This window comes from Vicia villosa, unplaced genomic scaffold, assembly GCF_029867415.1.
Source record: "Vicia villosa cultivar HV-30 ecotype Madison, WI unplaced genomic scaffold, Vvil1.0 ctg.002484F_1_1, whole genome shotgun sequence".
Lineage (NCBI taxonomy): Eukaryota > Viridiplantae > Streptophyta > Magnoliopsida > Fabales > Fabaceae > Vicia > Vicia villosa.
Genome location: NW_026705941.1, coordinates 302,554 through 329,793, shown reverse-complemented (window position 1 = coordinate 329,793; position 27,240 = coordinate 302,554). Strand labels below are relative to the sequence as shown.

Here is a 27,240-nt window from a genome sequence, read left to right as displayed (position 1 = left end):
AGGTGTATTGAATACTCCCAAATAAATAAGGGAGTTGGTCTATGGTTAATTCAGTAACAAATAACTATTTATTTATATTATATGTACCTTATTGGAGTTGGTCTATGGTTAATTCAGTAACAAATACCTATGGTTAACAAATAACAAATAACTATTTCAAAAGGGGGATCCATCTTATTGGATCCTATCCAAAATTTTCTTTTGCTAGGCCCATAGTTAAAAATCCAAATTTCTTACGATTACGAGGTTTATTGGAATATGAAATCCAATCCTGGAAATACGGTATCCCAATCTTTTTTGCTACTCAAGGTTTTGATACATTTCGAAATAGAGAAATTTCTAATGGAGCAAGTGCTATACGAGAACAATTAGTTGATTTGGATTTAAGAATTATTATGGATTCTTCGTTGCTAGAATGGATAGAATTAGGAGAAGAGGGGTCCACTGACAATGAAAATGAATGGAAAGATCAAAAAGTTGGAAGAAGAAAGAACTTTTTGGTTCGACGCATGGAATTAGCTAAGCATTTTATCCGAACAGATATAGAACCATAATGGATGGTTTTGTGTCTCTTACTAGTTATTCATCCCGAATTGAGACCAATTATTCAAATAGATGGCGGTAAACTAATGAGTTCGGATATTAATGAACTCTATAGAAGAGTTATCTATCGGAACAATACTCTTATTGATATATTAATAACAAGTATATCTACACTAGGGGATTTAGTAATGTGTCAAGAAAAATTGGTACAATAAGTCGTGGATATAATTTTTGATAATGGAATCTGCAGAGAACCAATGAGGGACGATCATAATAAAGTTTACAAATCGTTTTCTGATATAACTGAGGGCAAAGATGGAAGATTTCAATAGACTCTTCTTGGAAAATGAGTTGATTATTTGGGGCGTTCTATTATTGTCGTAGGTCTATCACTTTCATTACATTGATGTGGATTGCCTCGTGAAATAGCAAGAGAGCTATTTCAGACTTTTCTAGTTCGTGGTTTAATTTGAAACCATTTTGCTTCGAACATAGGAGTTGCTAAGAGTAAAATCCGGGAAAAAGAATCCATTGTATGGGAAATACTTCAAGAAGTTATACGGGGGCATCCAGTATTGTTGAATAGAGCGCCTACTTTGCATAGATTCGGAATACATGAATTTCAACCCCTTTTAGTAGAAGGGTGTGTTATTTGTTTACATCCATTGGTGTGTAAGGGATTCAATGCGGACTTTGATGGGGATCAAATGGCTGCTCATCTGCCTTTATCTTTGGAGGTTCAACCAGAAGCTCGTTTACTAATGTTTTCTCATACGAATCTCTTGTCTCCGGCTATAGGGGATCCCATTTCTATACCAAAGAAAGATATGCTTATTGGACTTTACCTATTAACTAGCGGAAATCGTCGAGGTATTTGTGCAAGCAGGTATAATTCGTTTAATTGCATAAATTCTAAAAATGAAAAAATTAGCAATATTAACTTGAAGTATATGAAAAAAACCTTATTTTGCAATTCCTATGATACAATTGGAGCTTATAGACAGAAAAAACTTCGATAGTCCTTTTTGGCTCCGGAGGCGAATAGATCAATGTATTGTGTCTTCAAGAGAAGTTCCTATCGAACTTCACTATGAATCTTTTGGTACCTATTATGAGATTTATGGGGATTATTTACTAATAAGAAGTATAAAAAAAGAAATTCGTTGGATACACATTTGAACCACTATTGATCATATTTCTTGTTATCGAGAAATCGAAGAAGTTATACAAGGTTTTTCTATAGCTTATTCATTTGGTATCTAATCATATAAATGGTTAGTGTTTGTATCCACGCTAAGTAAATTTATGATACTGGTGTAAATTCAGGTCTACTAACATCTTTTCAATTTTATACGTGAATAAACATTAAGAAAAGGAATTTTTCCAATCACTCACTTAAATCCATTGTCGAACTGAATACCACTTAGTGGAATATGGAGGTACTTATGGCAGAACGAGTCAATTTAGTCTTTCTCAATAGCATGATAGATGGAACCGCCGTTAAACGACTTATTAGCGTATTAATAGATCATTTCAGAATGGCATATACATCACACATCCTAGATCAAGTAAAGACTCGAGAATTCCATCAAGCTACTGCTACATCTATTTCATTAGAAATTGATGATCTTTTAACAATACCTTCTAAAGGATGGCTAGTCCAAAATGCTGAATAAGAAAGTTCCGTTTTGGAAAAACATAATCATTATGGGAATGTCCATGCGGTAGAAAAATTACGCCAATCCATTGAAATATGGTATGCTACAAGCGAAGATTTGCGACAACAAATGAATCTCAAATGAATATTAGGATGACTGACCCCTTTAATCCAGTCCATATCATGTCTTTTTCAAGAGCTAGAGGAAATGCATCTCAAGTGCACCAATTAGTCAAAACGAGAGGATTAATGTCAGATCCACAAGGACAAATGATTGATTTACCTATTCAAAGCAATTTGCGTGAAGTACTGTCTTTAATAGAATACATAATTTCTTGCTACGGAGCCCATAAATGGGTTGTAGATACTGATGTACGAACATCTGATGTTGGATATCTTACAGGTCAGCTTGTTGAAGTGGTTCAACACATTGTTGTAGGTAAACAGATTGCGGTACCATCTGTGGGATTTCTGTAAACACCCAAAATGGAATGATGCCAGAAAGAATTTTGATACAAACATTAATTGGTCGTGTAGTTAGAAATCAAGATATTGGAATTGGACTTATCAATCGATTCATAACTTTTCAAACACAACCAATATTTATTCAAACCCCCTTTACTTGTAGGAATGTGTCTTGGATCTGCCGATTGCGTTATGGGCGGAGTCCTATTCACGGGGACCTTGTAGAATTGGGAGAAGCTGTAGGGATTATTGATGGTCAATCTATTGGAGAACCGGGAACTCAACTAACATTAAGAATTTTTCATACTGGTGGAGTATTCATAGGGGGTACTGCTGAATATGTGCGAGCCCCCTCGAATGGAAAACTAAAATTTAATGAGGATTTAGTTAACCTTACACGGACACGTCATGGATATCCTACTTTTATATGTAGCTAGACATTAACCCGTGCAATGCACATGTATATTAGAACATTATATATATATATATATATATATATATATATATATATATATATATATATATATATATATATATATATATATATATATATATATATATATATATATATATATATATATATATATATATATATATATATATAAATCAATATAATGTATAAAAAATTTAGATTTGCATAAAACAAAATATTTCAAGTCACATTTGGTAACAACTTAAACAATATATAAATATAGATCAAATTAAATAATTTTTTCTTAATAATACATGTCAATCATTTTTGGTAACAAAAAGGACAACAATATAGCATATAAAAATAGAGTTCTACAAACATACAACATCTTAAACAGTAAACAAAAAGCCGAGGTATTTGGCTAACACATTTTTCAGCAAGACTTTTTCAACATAAATAACTAAACATAAAGTGACATAGCAAATAAAAATTGAGGCAAAATAAATTGTAAGATGAAGAATTTAATCCAAACTTGCATCAATCCCTTCAATCAATTTTTTTCATCTTCACGCGAAATTTTAGGTTCTTTAGTAGCAAATGAATCACCGCTATCAGCAATAATAAGACCAAATATAAAGGAAAAATTTAGATACAATGACACTATTCTCAGCATTTCGACTCCCCATTTGAACAATACATGTTTCAATATCTTCATTGCACAATTGTTATAAATTTATAATATGATAAGTTTTGAATGAATAATAAATGAAAAATAATATAAAAGAAATAGAAATTATATTCATACATTGAGATTATGAGTAGATATAAACTGGTTGATAGTATCTCCATCATCAGTTAGCTTTTTAATTGTGCAACTGCACCAATTGCGAAATAAATTCACATCACTAACTTCAACTTTAAATAATATCCTTTTGTCCACAAAAGTGTCGAGTTCTAATGGATAAGCTACATCCTTTGATATAAATAATAACATGTATAAATATTGTTAATAATTCAATGATTGGATAAAAATCTTATAATTAAAATTAACTTCAAAAAGACTTATTACCTGATTCATAATATCAATCAAATTTTGTGCATTCCTGCCCAAAAATTGTGAAATAACTCTATCAAAGAGAATGAAAGTGTTTGATCCAAAATTATCAAATAAACTTACCAAGTAGCCTTTCTTCTTTAGTAGCAGCCAAAATATTAGAGAAAGGCATGAAATCAAAATGATATCGTGGTATCTTAGGAGCAACTACTTTGAAAACTTTGGTTTTTGTTATAAAACTAAGCTTGTACTTATATTGGGTAGCCTTATACGAAGGATCATTGTTACCCACCATAAAAAATTTGAACACATAAGATGATCACTCTTCTATTTGATTCTTAAAAGCATTAATCAAATTCTTTATTATAGTAGCCCAAACTTTTCCAAGCTTAACAAACAAATATTTAATAGATGATTAGATGAAAATAAATATAAAGCAATTAAAAATTGATTATTTAAGACATGGTATTGTCCAGAAATGTAGTCTCTCTTTTCATTAACTCAATTATATTTATGGAATAATGTCACTACCTTTTCGTCTAGCAAAAGCATATGAAGACTTCCTTCTTCTGCAGAATTATTATGATCTCGGAGTGTCCAAAAATAAATCACACGAAACCTCAATTGGAACTCAATATTTCCATCAACAATTCCAGCCACTTCTGTGTATTTGGGAGCCATAACAAATTGCACTAATGTGAATGATGCTTTTGAATCACAAATTGTGAATAATAGTTTGATGCTTTTATAGGAAAAATTGTGTGAAAGCGTACATTCAAAAATTTATTAATGATTGTGTATCATTATTGCATTTAAGATTTAAAATATAAAACCGATATATTTAATCCTATTAAATGCTATTGACTTAAAAGAAAACTATAATTACGGTAATACGTTTATTAATTATTTGTTATTACACATTAGTTCTTAAAAAATTATGTTGAGTATCATTATGCATCCAAGATTTTATAAATATAAAAAGGGTCATGCTAACCAGTGTCCCGGTACACTGGATAAGGAGTATTAAATGATCATTAATTATATTTTTATCCCTATGAAAAAAATGATAATTAAATATATCTAATTATTATGTTGACTCAAATTAATTTATTCATTCAATTTCTCTTTTATATGCAACATAATTTATACACGTGAAAATTAATGAATTTGGGGTTCAAATATTTCAATGAGAATTTCATTTACTAAAAACAAAATAAGCGAAATTAAAACTCATAAAAAATTAACAATAAAATAATGCAAAAACAAAAAATAGTAACTAAAAAACACACAAAAATTTATATTCAATTTAAATATTCAAATATTTTGATAAATTTTTTTAAAAAAAATATAAAGAAAACTTTATCCACTGTATATTTTTTAAACTAAATATGAAAACAAATAGTAGTGTTATTTGAAAATAAAAATTACTAGGCATTGAAAATAAAATGTGCAGAAACAATAAGTAGCAATAAATAAAAATTGAATATAATAATTATAACGTATCAACTTTTTTTTTTATGGTTTAGAAAATTTAAATCTTTTGTCTTAAATAATACAATTAATAAACTCTTTTTTTTAAAGATTATTAATGAATCAAAAGCTAATTAATGATCCTTAACGAGTGCCCCCGGGGCACTCGTTAGCATTGCCCATATAAAAATACTACATTTTATTAAACATTTAAATAATATTTAAAATGAAATTTTTAAAATAAAATGTAAATATAAAGATTTTATATAAATATAACATTTAAATAATTATTAAAATGAAATTTATCAAACATTTTTTATTTTTTGAATTTAAATAAAATAATAAAGAATTTTATGAGTTTTATATTTTAAAAATGGTATTACTACATATTTTTATTAAATCACATAGATAGTTGACACTATATCACATTCGCTTTATTTTCAAAATATAATTAAAATATTAATAAAAGAATAAAATTATTTTACCAAAATAAATTATAATTTTTAAAATAAAAACATAATGATTTTACCAAAATTGTTTACAATACTAATATATATTTCAATTTTTCATATATTATTTTAAATAAGTTTGTATCTTAAATTAAAAATAATTTCAAAATAATTTCAATTTTTGCGGGCATGAGCTTTTTCATACAATTTTATTATTTTTAGGCCTAAAAAGTTCAATGTCAGCGGGGCTTCCTTGCCACACCCTCACTTTTTACGGGGCGGTGCAAGGTTTTAGACCTGCATTCTCAAATATGTCTGTCCTGTTTTTTCGCGGGTTTTTGCAGGGCGAACATGCTCGTTTGGGCCCTAGGTGTGATACGTTGTAATGTCACCATTTTTTATGGTTAATGAAAAAAAAGTTAATTGAATGCATAATAATTAATGGAAAAATATTTTGATCAGTAACTTCGTATTTCCGTTAATATTCAATATTGTGGTCAGTAACTTCATGTTCCCGTTATATTCAATATTTTGATAAGTAACTTCATGCTTTTGTTAAAATTAAATATTTTGATCAGTAACTTAATGTTCCCGTTAATATTCAATAATTTGATTAGTAATTTCTTGTTCCCGTTAATATTTAATATTTTGATTAGTAACTTTATGTTTTCGTTAATATTCAATATTTTGGTCAATAACTTCATATTTCCGTTAATATTCAATAATTTGATCATTAATATCATGTTCCTGTTAATATCCAATATTTTGATCAGTAACTTTATGGTGCCGTTAATAATCAATATTTAATAAAATTTTTAAATCGACCTAAGATTGAGGCCTAGTATGAGTATTGTATTAAATTATGTTTATTGCAACTGTTCCTATAAGTGCACATGGGTTGTGCTTAGTGGAGCCATGTTAAGAGCATAAACATCGGATGCCAATTCAGCGTCTCTACACATGAAACAAAGCCATTGTGTCAGAATATTTGGATATTTACAAAAGGCAAGTGTGTTTATATACGAAGACATTCTCACATTTGAGAACGCTCTTTAACCAGTGTTTTAAAAACCGAACCGGATCGGCCGGTCGGATCGGTTGAACCGGGAACCAGACAGGTAACCGGTCTGGTTCAATAGCTGAATCGGGAATGTCATAGAACCGGCGTGAACCGGTCAAAACCAATTTAAACCGCTAAAACCAGGAAAACCGGCGGTTTAAATGCATTTTTTTATTTTTTTATTTTAAAAAATTAAAGCGACGTCGTTTTAATTATTTTTAATGAAAAATTAAAATAAAAAATAAAAAATTATAGATGCGGTTGATTTTGTTACCGATGATTGATATTGAAGAAGAAGATCCAAATATTTAAACAGTTTTTCCTTTCTTAAATTAAATTTAGTAAACAATGAAATTATTTTGTTATAAATTATTCAATTAGATTATCTTGCAATTAAACTTTGTTTGTAATTATACCTTGTAATTTTGTACTATTTTATTATGTGTGATACTTATGGTTAAAATTTGAATTTAAATTATGAACTTGAGAATTTATTTTTAATATGATATTTTCATAAAATTTAAGTGTTAGTTATATTTTGTAAAGATTGAATCATCCGGTTCGACAAGTTTTATACCTATATAATTTTGTTATAACGACTGGTCTCTTCAACCGAGTTATCCGGTTTAACCCGGTTCAGACATGTGGTTCGACAAGTGACTCAGTGGTTCGACCAATAAACCAGTGACCCAATACCCTCACCGGTTTGATGTCCAGTTCGGTTTTTAAAACACTGTCTTTAACTCTTTTTTTTTGCCAGCATGACATATTAAATGCAATGTGTGGTATATCGGGAGATTTTATGGGGTCCATTTTAGAGTTTTCGATGAGCTATATGAATATTTAAAAAATATAATTAAGTTGTTTTAAAATTTTAAAAGTATAATATAATATAAAAAATTGGATGGATCTCATTTAAAGAACTTAAGTGAGTATGTTGGATGTGGATGCTCTAAGGATCCAATGTCTTTTTTGTCCCAATTTTCAATAACAAAGCATCACCACAGTTTGTACTACGGAACCAGTGGATCATAATTTAGAACGCAAATCTATAAATTCAAAAAAGCAACACAGAACTATGCAACTTTCAACTTATTTTCCAACAGTTGCCATAATTAATATTAGTACACTGGAATAAAATAAAATAAAAGCATTAATAATTTTTTGTTTTTTAATATCGTAAAATGTGAGGACGTATTTAGACCCTGTAACAGATTTTAATTTTATTATTGTCATGATTTAAGTATACTTATTACTCTTGCATGTGGCACCATAAAACATGTTTATTTTATTAACTTTATACCAAAAACTACATAAGGCAAAATTTTAAAAAGAGAATTAGTGGGTATATAGTTGTTCATCCAAATTCTGATCAGGATAACAATGGAGTTAGGGCTGCACTTAACATGTGCAACATTTTGCATATATTTATGAAGTTAACATATTTAATAGCTAGTTGGACGAATTATATTTTATCATTAAAAACTCTCAGCATTACCTGATTGGGAATATTATGACATAAACGACGGTCAATATATGTCAACAATCCAGACAAGATAAATTTCGCTATGCCCAAGTTTTGAATGAAATTCACTTTTTTAACTTTAAACTCATTTGCATGATCTAAAGTATCTCTCTTATAATTATGATATAAAAAAAAATATAACAAACTAAAAGTATCCTACATTTAAAGAAAAGAAAAACTAACTATTAATCAAACTATGAACATTTTTATAAACCTTATACATCCATTCTATAAGTGTTAAACAAATTTTGGATATGTTAACTAGAATCATGCACCTAGTAATCATTAACATTCAACTTCATGATTAAAAGAAGCCAATTATTACAAACTAAAATGACAAATATATTACATTAGGTGTAGGTATAATATAATTTTTATGTGCTTAGGATCAAAGCAGATGCCACATATACAAATAGTTTTATGATTACATCACATCATCAAAGTCTTGAAGTAATTCCAATATCTTTACCACATCACTCATATTAAGCCTTGGAGTAGGGTGGTTGCTTAAGCATTTGTAAGTCAATGCATCAACCTTCAAATCTCTTTTAATAGAAAACCACCTCTCTAATTTGGAGAGTCTATGATATTAGGAAGCTTTCTTTGATCTCTCCGAATAATTCAAGTTTAGTGGATAGTCGCAAAAGACAAATTCAGTGAAAAAGTAAATGCTAAAAAAAATTGAAACCACAAAATCACAAGAAAAATTGAAACAAAAATCCATATAAAACCATTGTTTAAAAACTAACATATAAAATCATCATGTTTCATAAAAATTGTTCATTATTTTATTGAAAGTTCTTCCCAAGTAATTGTTAGTGCAAAACTAAAAGTCAACAAATTTCAGTTTCATTTGAAAGACTTGTTATTGGACAACAATTTTATGCAAGGTAAAGCAGAGATGTTATGTATATCACAGACTGAAGTTAATTAAAATAATCAACAACAGGTTGTAATCCCACAAAAATTGGGATCCAGAAATCTTCCATAGTACACTTTAGGTCATGATATTAATAGGGAGGCATGTCTAAATCTTACTTTATTAGTACTAAACCAAAAATGCACACTTACATTAAGATAACTCATGACTTGCATATTTTATAATATATTAAAATCAAAGTTATAGAAGCATTTTGAAGCATAAAGTACATTATGCTCTATCAAGAGGACAAAAAAAATTGGCAGGCAATATTCACAACCATCAACAGATGAAGAAAAAAGGTTAAAAATGACTTAAATAATGACAAATCTAACATAACAAAATATGTCTCAACAACAAAAATCCAGATCTAAGAGGAACAACTATAAGTCTAACAAAAACTCAGGTCCCTCTTCTTCTCCACTCAAATAAATTAAAAGTATAAAATTAAGGATTAAAAGTATGAATTTTAAAATTGCTGAATAAATTAAAGTATAAACATAAAAGACTAAAATATCATATCAAATAAAATAGAAGAATCAATTAATCAATAGTGTATTTATTAAATAATATTAAACAAAATTATAAAATATTAATTATATAAACACTTGCATTTAATAGTGCTAGTTAAGTGGTTTAGTTTACTGCCATATAAAAAGTGTAAACGTATTGCTTATAAAAAAAGTGTAAACGTATGGATCCCTCGTTAGGTTTTTTTTATTGTTGACAATTCATATATTCAAATTTATTTAGAATAAAGTATGTTGTGCACAAGGTAAAGGTCGTCTCAACTTTTTTGGAGGCCCTGTGTAGATTAGTCGTAGTTTAATCATGAAAAAACAAATAGAGGCATTATCTTACCATAGTTTAACCAATATAAATATTTTATGAGGCCCTATTTAGCCGCATGTTAAGTGTGAAAATTTTGAGGCCCTGTGCGGTAGCCCGCCTTGCACGCCCTCAAAGACGGCCCTGCAAGGTATATTATGATATATTAATGGGTTCAAAGTTGAATATAATATAAAAAATCAGGGTGCAGGTGAATCCCCTCAAGTGTACCTAGCTTTAAAGGACATGGCTTTTTCATATTTTTAGGTCTCCCTTTTGCCTCAAACTTGCACCACTATAAATACATCATGCATGCATAATTTTCAATTTGATGAAATAATAAGCACATACTAAGACTGCTCATCATCTTCAACGTTTATGCATACACATAAACAAAGTATACATAATCATTCATTATTTAGGTGCCATCTAGACTTGGTTGATAACGTTCAATTTAGGTTGGTTGTAACCTAAGATTGGGTTATGAATCATATGGGGTTTCATCGGAAAAACTGTGAGGGTTTTTACTCCAAGATCAAGGTGTTGATTTAGGGGTTTTCGACAAGGTTATGCAATTGGATTCGATCGAATAAAGAGCTTTGAAGAACAGGCGGTTCTTGAAAAGGAGTAGCGTGAGACGGTCAATCAATTGGTAATCCTGGGAGACAATAACTCGTAATTTGGATTCGACAGAGTGAAGGCTTTGAAGAATGGTGGTTTCTTGCAAAGGAGTTACGCGAGACGATGAATCAATTGGTGTTTATTGGGTGACTTGATCAAACTCAGATAAAGGGAAGATAAGTGCAGAAGTGCATGATCAAAAATATTTAGTGGAAGAATATGCAAAGTGGCATCATTGTTATCTTGAAACCATTCAACATTTTCCAGAAATCTATAAATCCTATAGTAGATGGGGTTTCTACTATGTTTATTAGACCAGGTGAAAAAGTCCCTAGTACTATCCATCTCACCAAGGCCAGTGGAATTCAATAACACACCAGGTGTCTTCCATAATCTCCTTATGAGGTCCAGTTGATTATGAGCATACACTGGAGTTAACCAATATTTGAAGATATCATTTGTGTTATAGACTCCACATTGAATATGTTGACAGCTACTACTCAAGAACTAAAATTGGATCAAAACTTTTTACTATTTAAATAATTAATTTTTAGTATATTTTATTATTTTTTCACTATATTAAATAATTAATTCTTAGTATATTTTTACTCTATTAAATATGTATTCGTTAGAAAAGTATATATCATATATATTTTTACTTTTTAGATTTGAAAATCTAAATTTGGATCAAAACTTTATTACAACTGTATATAAATTAGAGAACAAAAGATTTTAATGTTAAAAATTGTTAAAACAAGTGAATTTTTAAATTGGAAGACTAAAATCTCATTTTTAAATTAGAACTAAAATTATATTATGATAATATATAAAATTAAGAATTAAAAATATGAATTTTAAAATTGCTGAACAAATTAAAGTATGAACATAAAAGACTAAAATATCATTATGTTTTTTGTTGACAATTTATAGTTTTTTTATAAAATACTATAAGAACGATGAAAAGAAAACAATAGACTGAAAGAGCTATATTACTTACTTATAAATATGTCAGTCGTATAAAGTAAGCGGTGCTATGAGTGCAGAACAATATATTGAGGGGTTGTTGAATATAATATAAAAATCAAGTGTATCTATCTCCGCCCCCTGGTTGTAGTAAATAAATTTATCCATTATAAATACTTCTTATTTCTCTCCATTTCTCACACTCAAATAACATTATTTTTTTCTCAGTCTCAGTTCATCATGGAATATCATATGTTAAAGCATTCCTCGGTTAGGTCCCATGAGTTTTTCAAAAATTTAAGTTTTCCTACAAACTTGCATTTTATTTTGGTAGGTTCTTTTACCATCTTTGCTTTTAACACTACTTTCAAATATGTTTACCTTTAACTACACACTTGTTTTCATGGGGGTGTTATGTTTCTTTTTTGTTTTTCACATGTTTGTTGCTATCCTAGAAGGTTTAACCTTCAAACAACATCAACTCATATTTCAGTTTTTATGGGAAATTTTGTTTTAATAACACTATCTATGATGTGTCTTCTTTCCAAGAATTTGGCATGGACTATTTAATTAATTTGCACTGTTGGTTTATTTATTTTCTATAGACTATATGCATAACTTATAGTACTATCAAATGAACCAACTTATGGATGGCAAAAAAACCCATACCCACGGGTATCCACGGATAAAATCCGTCACGGGCACGGGTTGGATAGCTTAACGGGTATCCACGGGTATTATAAACGGATATTTAGTTACCCGTTTACTTACGGGTACGAATACGGATTTGATGGTATCCATATCCGCGGGTATCCATATCCGTTAATAGTGATTAAAATTACTTAAATATTCTTTTAAAATTAGTATACTTGAATATCTTTTAATATCAATTAGTATACTTAAATATTCTTTTAACATTTTCTCACATTCTACATCAATATTCATTATAAGATGCTTTTGAAATTAATATAGTAAATGTATAACACATACTTTTCTATTAATAAAAAGATAAATTTTCTATTCAATATATAAAATATTAATAAATTTCAATTAAAAAAGTATCCATGGGTATCCATAAATACCCGCGGATATTTAAAATATCACGGATACCCACTCGGCAGATATCCACACGGGTATGGAGCGGATATGGATATCATTTTTATTAAACGGATGGGTAGCGGAAGACTAGTATCCGTACCCATGGGTATCCATTGCCATCCCTAAACCAACTCAAGCTCCTGGCCATCATTATGTTAGAAAACAAAAACTTTTGAAAAGTCTTATTTTGCAATTTGCTGTCTTTCCAAAATGCAGTAGTTCTGGGTTCATTTGTAGCCCTAAAAAATCAGCATGATACATTTTTTTGTTGATAATATAATACCACTAGGTTTTACGTTTGTGATGCTTAATTTGAATTATATTTCCACAATTATCTTTGAGGTTAAAAAAAATGCAACAAATAGAATGCTTGAAATACCTGTTACTATGGTGATGAACGGTACAATATCAATTATCTCAGCACATTTTTTTATCCCTTTTGTTATTTGTAATTACTATTGTTATTGGACTCGTATTTGTCATAGAGCTTTTTATCTCATTATTTACAATTTATACCTGGATGAAGCAATGTTGTTTTCGATGTTGGTGGTGGTGTTGTTGTTAGAGGACTACAGAAAAATCAATCCTCATCCCCAACACTAACACTAAGTGACATTTCAAGGGTCGTAAACTGCCTTCATAGTAAGTGTTAGAGTTTCATTTTTATGTATAATTTATTTTTATTAATTATTTATATAATTATTCTTAGTTTTTAAATTTTATTTAACTTATTATTATTTTTTATTTTTATTTTCAGCATCAACTCCAAATCTTGGTGATCATTCTCCTATTAATTAACACAAGCTGGTTTTCTCTTTGTATTGTACTATTGATGTACTTTTAGGTAATAGACTATGTCATTATTATATTTTAAGTCTTGATTTAAGTCTATTGTTCTTGTTTACATGTCCTTTTTTGTCTCAATTAACACAAGTTAATTTTCTCTTTGTAATTTGTTTGTACTATTATGTAGTTTTAGGTAATAGACTATGTCATTATTATGTTGTAAGTCTTGATTTAAGTCTCTTGTTCTTGTTTACGTTTCCTTTTTTTGTCTCATTGCTACAAAAATGTTGTTTCCAAAATAATATTCTTTAAGATAACTAGTGGGATACTCGTGCGTTCACACGCGTACCGATGTGGTACGCTAATTTGTTTTAGATGGTTTATTTTGTATAGAAAACAAAATAGGATAGTTAAATAAAAATTATATAAAAAATAAATATGAAGATATGAAGGAAGATTGATATACGCATTGTTCCCAAAATATAATTAAAATAAAATAAAAAGATTTTTTTTAAAAAAGAGATGATAAATCGGTGCCTATAATTCTTTCAATATATTAAAATATTTGAATCAATATTATATATATATATATATATATATATATATATATATATATATATTATAAATATTGTTTTTGTTTTGAAGTTATTGTCAAAAATATTTAAACCAATAGTTAAATTGTTCTATTATTATTCAAAATTTTTATCAGTAACTTCATGTTTTCGTTAATATTCAATAGTTTGATCAATAACTTCATGTTCTTGTTAATATTTAATATTTTAATTAGTAAATTCATGTTACCGTTAATATTCAGTAGTTTGAACAATAACTTCGTGTTTCCGTTAAAATTCAATATTTTTATCAGTAATTTTATGTGAAACAATTGCGCGGGTACCTGATAACACGATTTTATATCGTATATTTAGCTTGAAATCCGTAGATATTTATAGCATTTTCCGTTTATTATATTGTTTTAGTATGATATTATGCGTGTATTTGCTTTGTTTCAGGTTTTACCATCTTATTGAGACTATTTGTGAAAAGGAAAAGAAATGGAGCTAAAATGACTACTATTTGTGCCTAAAAGATGAAAAGTGGGTGCTGAAGTGAAAAGGAGGTGCAAAAGGAGACCCAAATGTGCAAAGCAATGACCCAACCCATGAAGGATCAATTGTGCGTGGCCCAAATCACACAAGCAAGAGGAGACGCACGTCTCCAACAACTTCCTGCCACGTCACCAAGTGGAGACGCACGTCTCCAATTCTCCCTAAATTTTCTCCACTTGAGACGCACGTCTCAAGTCATTCAACGGAGCCCCTCAAAAAGTGGAGACGCACGTCTCCAAGCCCCAGTCTGAGAAGTTCCCTCATTTCACGCATTTCAACTGCAAAGGCTCGCCTATAAATAGAGGCAGCCACTTCACTTCAAAATGTCCGATTTCCTGCTAACGAAGTGCTGCCGAAATTGTACCGCATTTGCTATTTTCTTCCTGCTTTCAATTAAACAGTCTTATTTTCTCATAACAATTTCTACACCGGAAATTGTCGTGAACCTTTTATAAATCTAGCCTTACGTTAGATTTATCGTTTTAATTCCTTGTTTTTAATTTCTGTCCGTTTAATTCCGAAGAACGATCCAGCCAACCTGTGGTGGAAGTTCGATACTTCAAGATTCAATTGCAGTTTATTTTATTCAGGTTTATTATTTACCGCCTTTATTTATATTATTATTGCATGATATATTATATGCCATTTAACATGCCTTTTATTATAAACCAAATTGATTTATGCATGCTTAACCGTATTAATATGTCTGGCTAATTAACTAAGATATCAGTATGTAAAGTGAGTTAACTGTGGGATCCGAAATAAATTGGCTTAATTATATTTTATTAAATATCACTTGTTTTTGGTTTGTATGTCTAATTTAATTAGTAAGTCTTAAAACCAATAGAGCGAAAGTTTGAGGGGTTAAGACGGTCAAAGGTTAAAATCAATAGAGCGAAAGTTTGAGATCTTTAACTGGATAGTAGACATAGGACATTAGTTTTAAGGATGGCGAAAGCGTATTAAAACTAATTAGAACTTATTTATTTCCAAAAAATGTTTTTACACCCGAGCGGGATGGCGAAAGCGTACGTTAGGGATATTAGCATGTTCCGAGTCAATAGAGCGAAAGTTTGAGATTAGGGGATTTAAATAGATAACGACTTCATAAAACAAGCATTTTATTAATTACGTTGTTTCCAAAAAGCTTTTCTAAAATCTAATGGGATGGCGAAAGCGTACATTACGAGTTAGGATAGTAATCTAAATCAACAGAGCGAAAGTTTGAGAGGAGGATTTTTAATCAATTGAATTAAGGGTTAATGAACTTTTTCGTCCCTTTAAATATTTGAAATTTCGTTTTTAGTCCCCCCAAAATTTTCCTTCAAGAAATCGTCCCTTCAAAATTTTTCTTCCAAACTATTCGTCCCTAACCTCAAATTTCGTAGCTAATCAGTGGCTAAAGTCGTAGATAATCTCTAGCAAATTTGACGTTAGGGACCAATAGTTTAGAAGAAAAATTTTGAAGGGACGATTTCTTAAAGGAAAATTTTGGAGGGACTAAAAACGAAATCTGCAATATTTAGAGGGACCAAAAAGTTTATTAACCCTTGAATTAATAAAGATTTTTAATCGAATTATGCATTAGCCAATGGACCTTCAGATCATCTTAAGTTAAACGAAATACATACTGATATTCGTCTATTATTATATTTCTTAATATTCACAATCACTTTCCCTTAGGAACAATCAAAATATCAGTAGCCTTAGCTTTACACAGTAACCTTAGATAACGGTAGATCGATTCATAGTCCCTGTGGATTCGATATCTTTTAAAACTACACGACACGACTGTGCACTTGCAATCATCAGATTTATAGACACGTAAAGTCGCGATCAAGTTTTTGGCGCCGTTGTCGGGGACTATTTAAGTCGATATCGTAACTCACTGTTACACCGTAGAGACTAGGGCAATTCTTTCCTTTCTTTCTGAACGATTGTATGCCAAATACTCGTTCACAAGGAGGAGATTTAATACAACGAATTAACGAGATCGAACGTTTCATTAATGTCAAACGTCGAGCTCGCAATCTTCCCGAAGTAGCACCAATTTCGATTAATCAGGAATTGATCTTTACTGATCAAATAAACCAAATTACCCCGAAGTTAGAGATGGCTGTTATTCGTCCTCTTAGAGACTATGCCGCTCCTTCACGCGCTGAACCACACTCAAGTATCGCACCACCTGCGATTGAGGCGAACAATTTCGAACTGAAACCATCGTTGGTACAAGCTGTTCAACAGAATCAATTCTCTGGAAGCCCTGCAGACGACCCCAACCTCCATTTATCTGTGTTCGTGCAATATGCCGACACTGTCAAAGCTAATAACGTTAGTTCCGAAGCTATTCGATTACGTCTCTTTCCTTTCTCCTTGAGAGATAGAGCTAGAGCGTGGCTTCAATCCCTACCCTCTAATTCCATAACTACATGGGACGAACTGAAAAGAGTATTCTTAGCAAGATACTTTCCGCCTAGCAAAACCGCTATGCTAAGAGGTCAAATCAACGGATTTACCCAGAAAGATAACGAGTCACTCTTCGAAGCTTGGGAACGATACAAGGACATGCTTAGACTATGCCCTCATCATGGACTCGAACCATGGCTGATCATCCATACCTTATATGGTGGTCTCCTTTATAACACAAAAATGACTATAGATGCCGCTGCTGGCGGAGCACTAATGGACAAACCCCATGATGAAGCATACAACCTCATAGAGAACATGGCACAAAACCATTACCAATGGGGTAGAGAACGAGCCGCTCTAGAGAAGACCCAAACCAAAGGAGGAATGTACGAAATAAGTGGTATAGACCGCGTCAACGCTAAAGTAGACGCTTTAACTCAAAAGATCGAAAACTTAACCATCACTCCTTCAGCCACCGCTGCTGCCGTAGAACCTAACTGCGAGATTTGTGGATTAACTGGACACGCAGTTGCCGAATGTCAACTCTTGACTGGAATCCCATCTGATCAAGTAAATTATGCTCAAGGAAACCCTTATTCTAACACGTACAACCCTGGATGGAAAAACCATCCGAACTTTTTGTATAAGAACAACAACGCGTTGTACGCGCCTGGACAAGCACCTGCTGTCCCACCTGGCTATCAAAAAGCGCCTGTAGCTGCTCAAAACGCCCCTAGGAAGTCGAATCTAGAAATCATGATGGAAAACTTTATAGCTTCCCAACAACAAACCAATAAGGACTTCCTAAATCAAAACATCCACAATAGCGAGTAACTAAAACAATTATCGAACAAAGTAGATGCCTTAGCTACACATAACAAAATGTTAGAAACTCAAATTTCACAAGTAGCCCAACAACAAGCACCTACTGCTGCCCCTGCTGGCACGTTTCCTGCTCAACCACAACCTAATCCTAAAGGACATGCGAACGCGATAACACTACAAAGTGGAACGAATTACGATGGACCTATCGATCCTAGAACTCAAAACACACCCATGTCACAACAAGAGCCAAAGGAAACTAAAAAGACATCAACTGATGATCAAACTGCTAAGACCAATGAGAACAACAACGAAGTGGAACCTGAAAAAGAAAAACCTTACGTTCCACCACCACCTTATAAGCCACCAATTCCTTACCCTCAGAGATTAGCCAAATCAAAAACCGAAGCAAAATTTACAAAATTTGTAGAACTTCTGAAACAATTAAACATAACCATACCGTTCACAGAAGCCATAACTGAAATGCCTTCGTACGCTAAATTCTTGAAAGAAATTCTATCGAACAAAAGGAAACTCGAGGATAACGAAACTGTAACACTTACCGCCGAATGTAGCGCTATCATCCAAAATAACATGCCTCCCAAACTGAAAGATCCTGGTAGCTTTTCTATACCCTGCGTAATAGGAAAGACTATTATAGAAAAAGCCTTGTGCGACTTAGGAGCCAGTGTTAGCTTGATGCCTCTTTCAACCTGTAAGAAGCTAAATCTGGGTGAGCTTAAGGCAACGAGAATGTCTCTTCAACTAGCTGATCGTTCAGTTAAATACCCTGTAGGAATGTTAGAAAATATCCCTGTGCGTGTAGGCCAATTCTACATCCCAACTGACTTTATCATAATGGATATCCAAGAAGATTTTAACATCTCGATCATATTAGGAAGACCATTCTTAGCAACCGCTGGTGCAATTATAGACGTCAAGCGAGGAAAGCTTACCTTTGAAGTAGGAGAAGAGAAAATAGAATTTATTCTTTCCCAATTCCTAAAAGCACCTTCTATAATTGACACATGCTGCTCTGCCGACATAATCGATGAGTGTGTAAATGAAATAAAATCCGAACCACATAAGGAAACCGAGATCTTAAGAATTCCTATACCGCCAATATTTGAAGATGACAACTGGCGTGGGGAATATCAAGATAACCACCTGAGTGAATTTTTAGCATTGACTCCTGATCCTATACCTGGGCCTAAGAAACCTGCTATAGAACTTAAAACACTACCTACCGACCTTAGGTACGAATTCCTAGACGAAGAACATAACCGACCAGTTATAGTTAACGCCAATTTAGGACAAACCGAGACTGAAAAACTACTTACTGTCCTAAGAAAATACCCAACCGCTCTAGGATATAACATATCAGATCTGAAAGGAATAAGTCCTTCCATCTGTATGCACCGCATTATACTAGAAGAAGATTGTAAAACCTCTAGGGAACATCAGAGACGAATAAATCCTATCATGAGCGATGTGGTTAAAAAGGAAATCCAAAAACTGCTAGAAGCCAAAATCATATATCCAATATCCGATAGTAAATGGGTTAGTCCTGTTCATGTCGTACCAAAGAAAGGAGGAGTTACTGTAATCACTAACGCAAAAGGCGAATCTGTAGCACAACGTACCCAAACTGGATGGAGAATGTGCATTGACTATAGGAAGCTAAACAAAGCCACCCGAAAAGACCATTTCCCTTTACCATTCATAGATCAAATGCTCGAACGCCTAGCTAAACACTCACATTTCTGTTATCTGGATGGATACTCCGGATTTTTCCAAATTCCTATCCACCCAGACGACCAAGAAAAGACCACGTTTACCTGTCCTTATAGTACATTCAATTACAGACGAATGCCTTTCAGACTTTGCAATGCACCCACAACCTTCCAGAGATGCATGATGGCAATATTTGCCGACTTCCTGGATGGAATAATGGAGGTCTTTATGGACGACTTCTCTGTCTATGGAGGAAGTTTCGAAACATGTTTAGAAAACCTTGAATTGGTACTTAAACGATGCGTAAGCGTTAACCTAGTCCTTAATTGGGAAAAATGCCATTTCATGGTTCGACAAGGAATCGTACTTGGACACATCGTATCCGATAGAGGGATCGAAGTGGATAAAGCTAAAATCAAAATTATCGAAAACCTTCAACCTCCCAAAACAGTTAGAGAAATAAGGAGTTTTCTGGGACACGCTGGTTTTTACCGACGTTTCATTAAGGATTTCTCTAAAATAACCAAACCCTTAACCGAATTACTGATGAAAGACGCCGAATTCATTTTTAACGATAAATGCACTGAAGCATTCTGTACGCTTAAACAAGCATTAATCTCTGCGCCGATTATGCAACCTCCCGACTGGAATGAGCCTTTCGAAATAATGTGCGACGCAAGCGATTATGCTGTAGGAGCCGTTCTAGGGCAAAGAAAAGATAAGAAACTATATGTCATATACTATGCGAGTAGAACCCTAGACGAAGCTCAAATGAATTACGCCACAACAGAAAAAGAATTATTAGCTGTCGTATTCGCGTTAGATAAGTTCCGTTCTTACCTGGTAGGAGCCAAAATAATCATATACACTGACCACGCCGCTATTAGGTACCTCTTAACCAAGAAGGACGCCAAACCGAGACTGTTAAGATGGATCCTGTTATTACAAGAGTTCGACTTGGAAATTAAAGATAAAAAGGGGACTGAAAATGTCGTAGCAGATCACCTCTCTCGACTGGAAAATCTGAAACCCGAACAAGTACCAATTGACGATGATTTCCCTTACGAAAGACTCATCGCTCAGTTGGAAGCTAACGAATTAGAACCATACCATCCAATCACTGAAACCAATAACTTCGCAGAAGTAGCTTTAGCCCGCTCCGACACACCTTGGTATGCAGACTTTGTAAACTACCTAGCTGCTGGTATACTTCCTCCTTATCTGAGTTACCAACAGAAGAAGAAATTTTTCCATGACCTAAAACATTACTATTGGGACGACCCGCTCCTTTTCAAAAGAGGCCCCGATGGAATCTTTAGACGTTGTGTACCCGAGGAAGAAATAAGAAGCATAATAACACACTGTCATTCTGCACCGTGTGGAGGACACCATAGCACATCTAGAACCTGCGCTAAAATCCTTCAATCTGGACTCTTCTGGCCCAACCTGTGGAAAGACGTTTATTTTGCTGTATTAAACTGTGATAGATGCCAACGAACCGGAAATATTTCGAGACGTGACGAAATGCCTCAAAAGGGCATTCTAGAAGTAGAAATATTTGACGTCTGGGGAATAGACTTTATGGGTCCGTTTCCATCATCATTCGGGAATCAATATATACTCGTAGCTATCGATTACGTTTCAAAATGGATAGAAGCTATCGCTTCTCCTACAAACGATACACGAGTAGTTATCAAACTCTTCAAAAACGTCATCTTTCCTAGGTTCGGTGTGCCAAGACTGGTAATTAGCGATGGTGGGTCTCACTTCATTTCAAGAATCCTTGAAAAACTCCTCCGAAAATATGGAGTAAATCATCGAATAGCTACACCATACCATCCACAAACAAGCGGACAAGTAGAAGTATCTAACCGCGAACTAAAACAAATATTGGAGAAAATTGTTGCTATATCTAGAAAAGATTGGTCATCCAAGTTAAATGAAGCTTTATGGGCTTATAGAACAGCTTTCAAAACTCTAATTGGAACCACCCCATTCAAACTCGTTTATGGAAAATCATGCCACCTTCCGGTAGAGTTAGAACATAAAGCCTATTGGGCCATTAAAAATTTAAATTTAAATTACACTGCAGCTGGTGAGAAACGACTTCTTGACATAAACGAATTAGACGAACTTAGACAAGACGCTTACGAAAACGCCAAAATTTATAAAGAGAGAACGAAAAAATGGCATGACAAGCGTATATCTAGGAAAAATTTTAGCATAGGCGATAAAGTACTTCTATTTAATTCTAGATTAAAATTATTTCCTGGAAAGTTACGATCTAGGTGGTCTGGTCCTTTCGAAATCACTAACATATTTCCGAGCGGAGCGATAGAAATCAAAGGAGAAACCGTCAAACCTTTTGTTGTAAATGGGCAACGTCTTAAGTATTACCACCATCTCGAACACGATGAAAACATTCAAATTCTTAAACTTGACGAGCTGCCCGCTCCTTCAGAAAAATGATTTTCTATTTTCAAACCGTCGAGCTTACGACATAAAACAAAGCGCTTGGTGGGAGACAACCCACAATTATTTTTATTTTTAATTTCAATTTTTATTTTTATATTCTATTCTATTTTTGAAGTATTTTAATTTCTCTATATTTTTATATTTTTCCTACATTTCATAATAATTACTATAATTATAACCGCTATTTTTAAATCTTGAAAATCTTTCCTTTTTATAATTATAATTATTATTATAACTTGTTACCTCTATTTATTTTATCTTTCTTTTTATTTTTTCTCTTTTTAAACAACACTAGCCTAGTTCTAACTTAATCTTAATATTTTCAACTTATAGGCTTTCTTAACTACTAACTCATCAAGATGCAAGAAGTTGACAATATGGAAGTTGTGTTCCGTGGTAGAGGACAAGAAGCGAGAAATGCTAAGCTGGCTGAGAGGCAAATGGATTTGACTCGCTATCCTCACCACCCGACTATGGAAAGGCTAGGTATCGCAGAAAGCGTCATGCACTTGCTGAACCAAATCGGTTGGACCGGTTCTCACCTGTTCCGCAAGTTTAGTACTTACCGAAAGCTCACTCTGGAATTCTTGAGCTCTTTGACTTATCTTCCTAACTGTGGACAAGGACTGGGGAAAGGAGTTATCCTCTTTCGACTCTTTGGCTTAGAATATCAGTTTTGCATCCGAGATTTTGCTGAAATGTTAGAACTACCTCATGGATCAGATGCATACACCACAGTAGCTGAAGACAGTCTTGCATACTGGGAGTTGGAAAGATTTCGGGGCAAGATCACTGGAAACGATAACCCTGAAGAGAACGAGTTTCAATCCGAGAACATCCATAACCCTGCTTTCAGATACTTGCATAAGATCATCGCTCACTACATCTTCGGAAAACCCGATAATATCACTGAAGTTTCTAGAGAAGAGTTATTCATCATGTTCTGCACCTCTCAGAATCGTCCGGTCAACGCCATCGCATTCATGCTAACAAACTTCGAGCGCATCACGCAAGGCGAAGTTTCACCTATTCTGATCGGCGGATTTGTCACTATGATTGCAAATGCCATAGGTCTGAGAACACCACTACTTAGATTGACACCTTTTGGTTCCTACAATTCTATGGACATTCACTTCTGCTTTAATCGAGGTATCATTGGTAACCTTGGACCTGATCAGTTTGATTTACTCATTGATAACAAAGTACTGGATCAGTTCACCTTACAAAGTCCAAGGACGAGTGTACATAACCCTGCTAACTGGCTTTACTATGGTCAGATTCCTGAGAGAGAATCCTCACCTGAAACCCCACAAGCTTATGAACATTTTGATGATGAAATGCACGCATCGGAATCTGAGCCTGGCACTCCTCCTGGATACTATGAGCATGGAAATATACCCATAGATTACTTTGAACCTGAATATGAGCCTCTTCCTGAAGATGAACCCATGCCTGAGTATGAGCCTCTTCCTGAAGACGAACCCAATCCTGAGTATGAGCCTGAGACTCCTACTGAAGAATATACTGAAGATATGACTGATGTCGAGCTTGAACCACAACAACCTGCTGCATCCACCGAATCGGTGAACCAAAGAAATGCTCCTCCAAGGATCGAGCCTGCTCCTAATCAGAACACACATGGGCAAGCCATCGATGCACTGCAACACGAAGTACAACATGTGCGCAACGAGTTACACACTCTGCAAATGCACTTCTTCGATTTCATCGACACCGTCAATGCTCAATTCGACGAAGTTTTCAAACACATTTACTCTAATGTGCACAACAATAGACGTGGCTAGATGTTAACGCTTAGATTATTAGATTTTATTTCTAGTTTTAGCAATTTCAAATTTCTAGTTTAGAATTTCATTTTCTGCACTTTTACATTCTGTTTCTATCAACACTCAGTACCAGTTTTAATTCCAAATGCATTATTTTATTCATTACTGCTACTGTGTTATACTGCATTGCTATTAACTGCTATATATTCCTGTTTACCATTATTTTTTGCTGTTAATAGTATTAAACAATGACACTGTTCTGAACTATTATTCTATACTTAATGGTATCTGTCAGAACCTGTCTAGACCAATGCATGCGTGGAGACCACCTCCCTAAGCTAGGAGACGCACGTCTCCACCTCTGTGGGACCATAACGCAACATGCAAAGGACAGGAGACGCACATCTCCATACTCTGTCCCCCAGCAGACTGACTTCCTGAGACGCGCGTCTCCCAAGGGCAGCAGTCTGCACTGCATTTGACCATGCAGAAGCATCTTTACTCCCTCTTTGAATTTTGAATTTGAATTTCAAAATTCATCATTCAATATTCTTCATTTCCCCATTATTTCTTCCATTTAAACACCATAAACCTCATTCATCCTCCATCATTCACCTCTTTAACTCTACATCATTTCCCATTTCTCCACTCCATTCAAACTTCAAACACCACCATAACTTCATTTTAATTCTATATTAACTCCACCATTTTCAAACCTCACTATATAACCACACCACCACCACTCTTTTTCTTCACACCATTTTTCCATTCTTCTACTCTCCACACTATCTTCTTCAAAACACATCATGCCTCCACGTTCAATCATCCGTAGTATGCGTCCTGAGAGGCCACCTCCCAACCTTTCACATACTATTTTTCGAGAGGAAGACAACGATGCTCAAAGAACCAAATACCTCGCATTCTATGAACGTTCGGTTGTTCCCACGAAATTCGTGAACATCGAATGTCTAGAAACTCTGGGTCTCATAGATGGTGTCACCCGTTTGCTCACAAAATCTAGCCTACATCATCTCTGTACCGAACCCGTACCAACTTATGAGCCGCTCGTCTTAGAGTTCTTGAGCTCTTTTAATTACGACACTCCTTCTGATCAACCACTTTTAACCGGTAGCATCCAATTTCGGATGTTTAACCATGAATTTACTCTGGACCAAGAAGCGGTCGCTACATACTTGCATTTTAATAATGCACCAAATGCTCACCGCACAATCTTTCAAGAACTCAATGGTCGATCTTGGGAGGAACTCTCTTTCGAATTTTGGTTTAATCTTACTGGCGAAATTCCTACCGGTTGGAGGGCTCTACATGCTTCTCATATTCAAAACCCCGCTATACGTTATTTTCAACGTGTTTTGGGGCACACTAGGGGTGCTCGCGGTGCGGTTTGGGCGGTTTTGACGAAAAAAATCATCCGAACCGCAAGAGAAAAAATAGTGCGGTTTGGTTTGGTTCGGTTGGCTTTTATAAAAAATCTGAACCAAACCAAACCAAACTAATGCGGTTTGGTTCAGTTCGGTTGGTTCGGTTTTTTGCAAATATTTTATTGAGCCATACATACACATACAGATGATAACATAATTTTGTATTTATACATTCATACACTATCAAATAACAACAAAACTCGTCATATTTTGTCAACAATTTTCCATTTAATATGTAAAAATTAAATTAGACAATAGTGGAATACTAAACATAAAATAATAGCAAAAAACAATATAAAAATTATTATAACGAAACAAAAAAATAGAAGAGACGAAAGATTAGTGAAAGTGAAAAAGAAAAAAAGTGTTGAGAGCTTAGAGGAGAAGATATGCGATAAAAACGAAACTGAAATATGGAACATTTACATAAAAATGAGAAGGTGGAAAAGAAAGAATATAAGAGAGTAGAGATTATAGAAGAAGAGGGAAGATGTATGTGGCAAAGAAGGTGCGATAATGTTATTAGAGATTTTAGAAGACCGGGACTGAAATTATATGTGTAAGGATGAGAAAATTGTTCGTAATCATAATGCTAATGTATAATAAGTTTAAGTTTGGGTTGGATGTGAGTTAGTAAAATTTAGGTTGTAACATAGTGCGGTTTGATTCGGTTTGGTTCGGTTTACAAAATACAAACCGCAAACCGAACCGTGCGGTTTTGTAAAAACTGACCCAAACTAATCCGAACCAAATGCGGTTTTTTGCGGTTTCGGTTTGGTTTGGTTTGCGGTTTTCTATTGGGTTGGTTTGGTTTTGATCACCCCTAGGGCACACCATTTTTGCAAGATCCAACAACCACAAGGTAAACCAAAATAAATTATTTTTCTTATACTGTGCGCTTAACAATATCCGTTTCAATGCCGCACCTTTTATGCTCCAACACATCCAAGGCTGCATCAACGCCCCCGCTACAAACCCCTTCCTGTTTGGCGGAATTATTACCTCCTTGGCCTGTGCCTTAGGTCTCGGTGATGACCTCATCTCCCTCTCTTATCTTATGATGCCTGCTCAATCCCTCGATCTCACTTACTGCCGTGACTCTCACTTGGTTTCACCCCGCCATGATGGCCACTACACTTTGGTCGTCAACAAAGTTCTAATTCCTTATGTCATCCTGCCATGCCCACAGCAAATCAACATCCGTTATGTTCAGCGTTGGAGACTTATTAATGATAATCCTCAAGATAACCAACCTGAACATCATAATGAGCCTGAGGATGCAATGGAAGAAGAATTCAACCAAGAACAAGCTGATGTCAACCAATCTCCTCCAAACAACCCTCCGCCTATTACTCTTGATGCCATGTATGCTGCTATTCAACGCCAAGACCAACTCTTTCAAGCTATGCAGACAAATCAAAACGAAACACTAAGGCTCATTCAAGAGATGCAACAAGAGCACCGTGACTACGCTATTAGGAATGAAGGTCAATACACCGAAATTGCTACACAATTGCATGATCTTAACATTCGTGTAAGTGGCTCTCCTACTGATAGACGTCGCCGTGTTCGTACAAGAGGCGCGAGCAGTTCCCGCAACCGCAACAATGAGGAGTAG

The 27,240-nt window shown here is 33.7% G+C and overlaps 1 non-coding gene and 1 pseudogene across 1 annotated transcript; one reads left to right on the top strand and one right to left on the bottom strand.

Moving 5' to 3' along the window:
* Positions 1-1,976: 1,976 nt before the first annotated feature.
* LOC131638930 (DNA-directed RNA polymerase subunit beta''-like) lies at positions 1,977-3,102 on the top strand (annotated as a pseudogene).
* Positions 3,103-17,443: 14,341 nt separating this feature from the next.
* LOC131638932 (small nucleolar RNA R71) lies at positions 17,444-17,550 on the bottom strand. Its single transcript, XR_009294809.1, has one exon. It is a non-coding gene; the product is annotated as a small nucleolar RNA R71 (small nucleolar RNA).
* Positions 17,551-27,240: the final 9,690 nt, after the last annotated feature.